General features: G+C 55.8%; 3 non-coding genes across 3 annotated transcripts in view; all 3 read left to right on the top strand.

Annotated features, from left to right (window-relative positions):
• Positions 1-3528: 3528 nt before the first annotated feature.
• Positions 3529-5421, top strand: LOC126313496 (small subunit ribosomal RNA). The gene has a single exon (XR_007555184.1). It is a non-coding gene; the product is annotated as a small subunit ribosomal RNA (ribosomal RNA).
• A 369-nt stretch (positions 5422-5790) lies between these two features.
• On the top strand, positions 5791-5945 carry LOC126313444 (5.8S ribosomal RNA). Its single transcript, XR_007555142.1, has one exon. It is a non-coding gene; the product is annotated as a 5.8S ribosomal RNA (ribosomal RNA).
• A 188-nt stretch (positions 5946-6133) lies between these two features.
• Positions 6134-7500, top strand: part of LOC126313580 (large subunit ribosomal RNA) — a 4222-nt gene continuing 2855 nt past the window's right edge. The window contains exon 1 of the ribosomal RNA XR_007555258.1: positions 6134-7500. This exon is cut by the window's right edge and continues 2855 nt beyond it. This is a non-coding gene — a ribosomal RNA (large subunit ribosomal RNA).

The following is a 7500-nucleotide window of genomic DNA, read 5'->3' as shown; positions in this document are numbered from 1 at the left end:
CCTCCAGCGCAGGAGCCGCAACCCGGGTGCGTACGCCGCACCAAGTGCTCCACCCGCGACCGTACGTGCCCCGCCGAAATCGCAACTCCGGCGGATGAACGGCGGACTTTTCTCGCAGTCGTAAGTTGCAATCCACCCCTATATCTTGCGTCTCATGAAGAGTTATATCAAGTATGCCAAATTCCCGCTGTCCCTATACATGCAGTAAGTTCGTCATGGGCGCTGGCCGGCAGGCCGCGAGACCTGACGCCCGGCGGCAAAGAGTGCCCCTCTGAGGATATAGATGTTCCGTTCCGCCGCACAATGGTGACGGTGACCGCTGCCTGCGGTGGCAACGCTGGGCAGAGTCGATACTCGCCGTGTGGTGGAAGGTAAACATTATGCGGTACATCAGTACTTTCCTAATAGTTCGGTCGTCTCACGGCACTGCTTAGTAAATGATGCAAGGCCACATATAGATGATTTATGCGAATGTCCCTATACGTGCTGTAAGACTGGGCACACAACGTGAATCGCACGTCAGCCACACACTCGAACATGCACCACTCTCGGCCTGCAACGGAGACACACAATACGTAAACATCTGGAATGCGACAATGTCGAGTGCATCCTCTCTGCCACATTGCACCGTCGACACTATGATAACCAGAGCAGTAGGTCCACCTATAAAAGCACAATACCCCACTCCTCCGACAACTACCATTGCTCAGATAAACCAACACACATCCTACACAGAGGGGCACCAAATATCACCCCCCGCCCTCGTGTTATACCACATGAAAAATTGCAGAAGTGAGAGACACAGATCCGCCAGCCTCTTGCTACAAGCATCGAACCGACGTCACGTATCTGACGGTGACTCAGGCATCCGCGTACTGCCACCACTATCCACCCCCCCCCTCTCTCTGCCCCCCTTCCCACACAATACCAAATTTAACCAACTTTATCGCTTAACCTAACTGTGGCTGTACCAGATTATCGCTTAACCTAACTGTGGCTGTACCAGATTATCGCTTAACCTAACTGTGGCTGTACCAGATTATCGCTTAACCTAACTGTGGCTGTACCAGATTATCGCTTAACCTAACTGTGGCTGTACCAGATTATCGCTTAACCTAACTGTGGCTGTACCAGATTATCGCTTAACCTAACTGTGGCTGTACCAGATTATCGCTTAACCTAACTGTGGCTGTACCAGATTATCGCTTAACCTAACTGTGGCTGTACCACATTATCGCTTAACCTAACTGTGGTTGTACCACATTATCGCTTAACCTAACTGTGGTTGTACCACATTATCCCTTAACCTAACTCAAGTTGTCCCTTAACCTAACTCAAGTTGTCCCTTAACCTAACTCAAGTTGTCCCTTAACCTAACTCAAGTTGTCCCTTAACCTAACTCAAGTTGTCCCTTAACCTAACTCAAGTTGTCCCTTAACCTAACTCAAGTTGTCCCTTAACCTAACCCACGTTGTCCCTTAACCTAACCCACGTTGTCCCTTAACCTAACCCACGTTGTCCCTTAACCTAACCCACGTTGTCCCTTAACCTAACCCACGTTGTCCCTTAACCTAACCCACGTTGTCCCTTAACCTAACCCACGTTGTCCCTTAACCTAACCCACGTTGTCCCTTAACCTAACCCACGTTGTCCCTTAACCTAACCCACGTTGTCCCTTAACCTAACCCACGTTGTCCCTTAACCTAACCCACGTTGTCCCTTTGCCTAACATAGTTCACTGCTCGGAATCTCTGGTGTCGTTGTTATCCTCATGTAGATGTCTTGCGAGTGTTGCTTACTTTCCACATATTCCCGCTATCCACTGTCAATTGTACTGCAATAGGACTATATCGCCCCCCCCCCCCTCCCTCTGTCCCCCTCTTTGTGTCTCTGTCCTCTCAAGCTGGTCGGTCTGGCGTTTGAGTGTTAAATGAGCCTCGCAGCTGTTCAGTTGCATTCAGATGTCGACGCCCTCAGTGTACGTCGTGGTATGGTCTGTGTCCATTGTCCGCTGATATCGTACGCATAACCCACACGCTGTACCGATCATCGGTCGTTACGTACAGAGTGAAGTAGTGTGATACGTGTGACCGTACGCTGGCTGTGCCCAACGGTGTCGAATCTCAATTTCCGTATGTTGTGCTCGATGCTACTTGTCTCGTCTCCCAATAACAGCTAGGTTGCACTGTGGTACGCCGTAGAGGCGTGTGGGAGGAACGTACGAACGCATTGTATGTCACCCTGGGTCGCTGGGGGTGGTGGTGCGGTGAGTCAGGTCAGGTCAGCGTGAGCCGTCTGATGTAGTGACGCGTGTATTCCGACTTTGTCGTATTGCCTCACACAAAGTGCTACCCTGGTGGACCGCGTTCCATATCTGGGACATGCCGCAGATGCCGGTTGACAGTGGATCGCGGAAGGGACATCGCATACGTGCGCGGGCCACCTTCCACGTGTTCTCTTCTGCACATGTCGCAGTGTGTATGTGGTCTGATGTAGCGTGTCGTGACACATGACATCCTGGCATGCAAGAATTGTTGAATTCGCAAATGTAGGTGGACATCTACGTTTACTGCCCAAGATACGCAAATGAACTGGAAATCCGTTGTTGAGCGGTTGTTCACGCTGGAGGTGAATCTGTGATGGCGACGATCGGTACAGCTATTAACCGGTTGTTTCAGCGGTACCCGCCACATCCACACACGTGACTAGGCCCCATGTGGGTATGAAGCGATACGCGGCGGTGGCTTGGTGGGACTGTTCCCGGCCGGTGAAGGGGGGCCGCCCGGCGTGTTGGCCGCGCGCTGCGTGGGCGCACGCGCAACAGGCGGCTGGTGGGGGGCGCCGAGTGGCAGGAGCGCCAGCCGACGGGCCCGGCAGGCGGCGCAGCTACGCTGCGGCGCACCCTGCACGCGGCGCCTGGCGGCCAAAGTTGGTTCAGCCGAGCCCGGTGCGAAGCGCGGTGGACATCTGCAGTGTGCTGGTCTGATTGAGGACTGTGTGCGTTGAGGATGCGCCGCCGCCTGGCACTCGGCGCCGCGACGCCGTCTGCTGCTCGGTCGCCCCAGCGGTTCTCGCAGGTGGTTTGTATCGCAGTTGTGCGGACGTGTTGGCGCGTGCGCTGTGCTGGGAGAGTTCGCTTCTGCACCCAAGTGGGGCTTTGCCCTTGTGTGGCGCTGGCGTTGGAGCTGCCGGTCACCATAGGTGGCGCGTGTTGTCTCCCGCCGGCAATGCCACGACAGCACGCTCCCGGGCCTCTGTCGGCAGCGGCAAGCTCAGTTGGGAGCAAGGGTGTTCTCACTAAAACCGTCTACTCGCTTAACTCCGGGCGATTGCGCCTCTCTCGAAACCGACCAAGTACCTAGGACGGCGCTGCGCGCCGCCGGGACCTGAGAGGGTTTCGAGGTGTATCGTGCAGGGGAGCTCGGCCTCCTCCTGTTTGCAGAATAATTGAGCGGACGCTTGCGTGTTCGCGCGGGCCCCCGGGACACACTCCCGGGCGGCCGGCTGCTCAGCTCTAGTTGACGCAGCTCCCTGGTTGATCCTGCCAGTAGTCATATGCTTGTCTCAAAGATTAAGCCATGCATGTCTCAGTACAAGCCGCATTAAGGTGAAACCGCGAATGGCTCATTAAATCAGTTATGGTTCCTTAGATCGTACCCACGTTACTTGGATAACTGTGGTAATTCTAGAGCTAATACATGCAAACAGAGTCCCGACCAGAGATGGAAGGGACGCTTTTATTAGATCAAAACCAATCGGATTGGCTTGTCTGGTCCGTTTGCCTTGGTGACTCTGAATAACTTTGGGCTGATCGCACGGTCCTCGTACCGGCGACGCATCTTTCAAATGTCTGCCTTATCAACTGTCGATGGTAGGTTCTGCGCCTACCATGGTTGTAACGGGTAACGGGGAATCAGGGTTCGATTCCGGAGAGGGAGCCTGAGAAACGGCTACCACATCCAAGGAAGGCAGCAGGCGCGCAAATTACCCACTCCCGGCACGGGGAGGTAGTGACGAAAAATAACGATACGGGACTCATCCGAGGCCCCGTAATCGGAATGAGTACACTTTAAATCCTTTAACGAGTATCTATTGGAGGGCAAGTCTGGTGCCAGCAGCCGCGGTAATTCCAGCTCCAATAGCGTATATTAAAGTTGTTGCGGTTAAAAAGCTCGTAGTTGGATTTGTGTCCCACGCTGTTGGTTCACCGCCCGTCGGTGTTTAACTGGCATGTATCGTGGGACGTCCTGCCGGTGGGGCGAGCCGAAGGGGTGCTTTCGCGTCCCGAGGCGGACCCCGTTTAAATCCTACCAGGGTGCTCTTTGTTGAGTGTCTCGGTGGGCCGGCACGTTTACTTTGAACAAATTAGAGTGCTTAAAGCAGGCAAGCCCGCCTGAATACTGTGTGCATGGAATAATGGAATAGGACCTCGGTTCTATTTTGTTGGTTTTCGGAACCCGAGGTAATGATTAATAGGGACAGGCGGGGGCATTCGTATTGCGACGTTAGAGGTGAAATTCTTGGATCGTCGCAAGACGAACAGAAGCGAAAGCATTTGCCAAGTATGTTTTCATTAATCAAGAACGAAAGTTAGAGGTTCGAAGGCGATCAGATACCGCCCTAGTTCTAACCATAAACGATGCCAGCCAGCGATCCGCCGCAGTTCCTCCGATGACTCGGCGGGCAGCCTCCGGGAAACCAAAGCTTTTGGGTTCCGGGGGAAGTATGGTTGCAAAGCTGAAACTTAAAGGAATTGACGGAAGGGCACCACCAGGAGTGGAGCCTGCGGCTTAATTTGACTCAACACGGGAAACCTCACCAGGCGCGGACACCGGAAGGATTGACAGATTGATAGCTCTTTCTTGATTCGGTGGGTGGTGGTGCATGGCCGTTCTTAGTTGGTGGAGCGATTTGTCTGGTTAATTCCGATAACGAACGAGACTCTAGCCTGCTAACTAGTCGCGTGACATCCTTCGTGCTGTCAGCGATTACTTTTCTTCTTAGAGGGACAGGCGGCTTCTAGCCGCACGAGATTGAGCAATAACAGGTCTGTGATGCCCTTAGATGTTCTGGGCCGCACGCGCGCTACACTGAAGGAATCAGCGTGTCTTCCTAGGCCGAAAGGTCGGGGTAACCCGCTGAACCTCCTTCGTGCTAGGGATTGGGGCTTGCAATTGTTCCCCATGAACGAGGAATTCCCAGTAAGCGCGAGTCATAAGCTCGCGTTGATTACGTCCCTGCCCTTTGTACACACCGCCCGTCGCTACTACCGATTGAATGATTTAGTGAGGTCTTCGGACTGGTACGCGGCAACGACTCTGTCGTTGCCGATGCTACCGGAAAGATGACCAAACTTGATCATTTAGAGGAAGTAAAAGTCGTAACAAGGTTTCCGTAGGTGAACCTGCGGAAGGATCATTACCGACTAGACTGCATGTCTTTCGATGTGCGTGTCGTGTCGCGCAACACGCTACCTGTACGGCAGTGGCCGTGCGCCGCGTGCGGAACCACGCGTGCCTCTCAAAACTAGCGGAAGTGTTGTTGTTGTTGTTGTGTGGTACGAGCGCTGAAGCTCTGGAGCGGCTGGCCTGCGGTACCTGGCGCCTGGCGCCGGTTTTGAATGACGTTCGCCCGAGTGCCTGTCCGCTCCGGTGTGGAGCCGTACGACGCCCATCGGCTGTGAGGCCGTTGGACACAAAAAAAAATAGTGGAACAGGGGCCGTCAGACGCCTCAGTCCCGCAAATGCTACTGTCTTGTAAGAGACAGTGGGAGACTGAAAAGGAAAAGATCACCCAGGACGGTGGATCACTCGGCTCGTGGGTCGATGAAGAACGCAGCAAATTGCGCGTCGACATGTGAACTGCAGGACACATGAACATCGACGTTTCGAACGCACGTTGCGGTCCATGGATTCCGTTCCCGGGCCACGTCTGGCTGAGGGTCGGCTACGTATACTGAAGCGCGCGGCGTTTGTCCCGCTTCGGAGACGTGGGAGTGTCGTGGTCGCCTGTGTGGCCGGCCGCGTCTCCTTAAACGTGCGATGCGCGCCCGTCGCCTGGCGGTTCGCATACCGGTACTTTCTCGGTAGCGTGCACAGCCGGCTGGCGGTGTGGCGTGCGACACCTCGTACAACGACCTCAGAGCAGGCGAGACTACCCGCTGAATTTAAGCATATTACTAAGCGGAGGAAAAGAAACTAACAAGGATTCCCCCAGTAGCGGCGAGCGAACAGGGAAGAGTCCAGCACCGAACCCCGCAGGCTGCCGCCTGTCGTGGCATGTGGTGTTTGGGAGGGTCCACTACCCCGACGCCTCGCGCCGAGCCCAAGTCCAACTTGAATGAGGCCACGGCCCGTAGAGGGTGCCAGGCCCGTAGCGGCCGGTGCGAGCGTCGGCGGGACCTCTCCTTCGAGTCGGGTTGCTTGAGAGTGCAGCTCCAAGTGGGTGGTAAACTCCATCTGAGACTAAATATGACCACGAGACCGATAGCGAACAAGTACCGTGAGGGAAAGTTGAAAAGAACTTTGAAGAGAGAGTTCAAAAGTACGTGAAACCGTTCTGGGGTAAACGTGAGAAGTCCGAAAGGTCGAACGGGTGAGATTCACGCCCATCCGGCCACTGGCCCCCGCCCTCGGCAGATGGGGCCGGCCGCCCGCGCGGAGCAATCCGCGGCGGGGTCGTGTCCGGTTGCCTTTCCACTCGCCGCGGGGTGGGGCCGTTCCGGTGTGCGGTGGGCCGCACTTCTCCCCTAGTAGGACGTCGCGACCCGCTGGGTGCCGGCCTACGGCCCGGGTGCGCAGCCTGTCCTTCCGCGGGCCTCGGTTCGCGTCTGTTGGGCAGAGCCCCGGTGTCCTGGCTGGCTGCTCGGCGGTATATCTGGAGGAGTCGATTCGCCCCTTTGGGCGCTCGGGCTCCCGGCAAGCGCGCGCGGTTCTTCCCGGATGACGGACCTACCTGGCCCGGCCCCGGACCCGCGCCGCTGTTGGCTCGGGATGCTCTCGGGCGGAATAATCGCTCCCGTCAGCGGCGCTTCAGCTTTGGACAATTTCACGACCCGTCTTGAAACACGGACCAAGGAGTCTAACATGTGCGCGAGTCATTGGGCTGTACGAAACCTAAAGGCGTAATGAAAGTGAAGGTCTCGCCTTGCGCGGGCCGAGGGAGGATGGGGCTTCCCCGCCCTTCACGGGGCGGCGGCCTCCGCACTCCCGGGGCGTCTCGTCCTCATTGCGAGGTGAGGCGCACCTAGAGCGTACACGTTGGGACCCGAAAGATGGTGAACTATGCCTGGCCAGGACGAAGTCAGGGGAAACCCTGATGGAGGTCCGTAGCGATTCTGACGTGCAAATCGATCGTCGGAGCTGGGTATAGGGGCGAAAGACTAATCGAACCATCTAGTAGCTGGTTCCCTCCGAAGTTTCCCTCAGGATAGCTGGTGCTCGTACGAGTCTCATCCGGTAAAGCGAATGATTAGAGGCCTTGGGGCCGAAACGACCTCAA

Source organism: Schistocerca gregaria, unplaced genomic scaffold (assembly GCF_023897955.1).
Source record: "Schistocerca gregaria isolate iqSchGreg1 unplaced genomic scaffold, iqSchGreg1.2 ptg000483l, whole genome shotgun sequence".
Lineage (NCBI taxonomy): Eukaryota > Metazoa > Arthropoda > Insecta > Orthoptera > Acrididae > Schistocerca > Schistocerca gregaria.
Note: the sequence above shows the minus strand (reverse complement) of the source record. Positions and strands in the feature narration are given on the sequence as shown.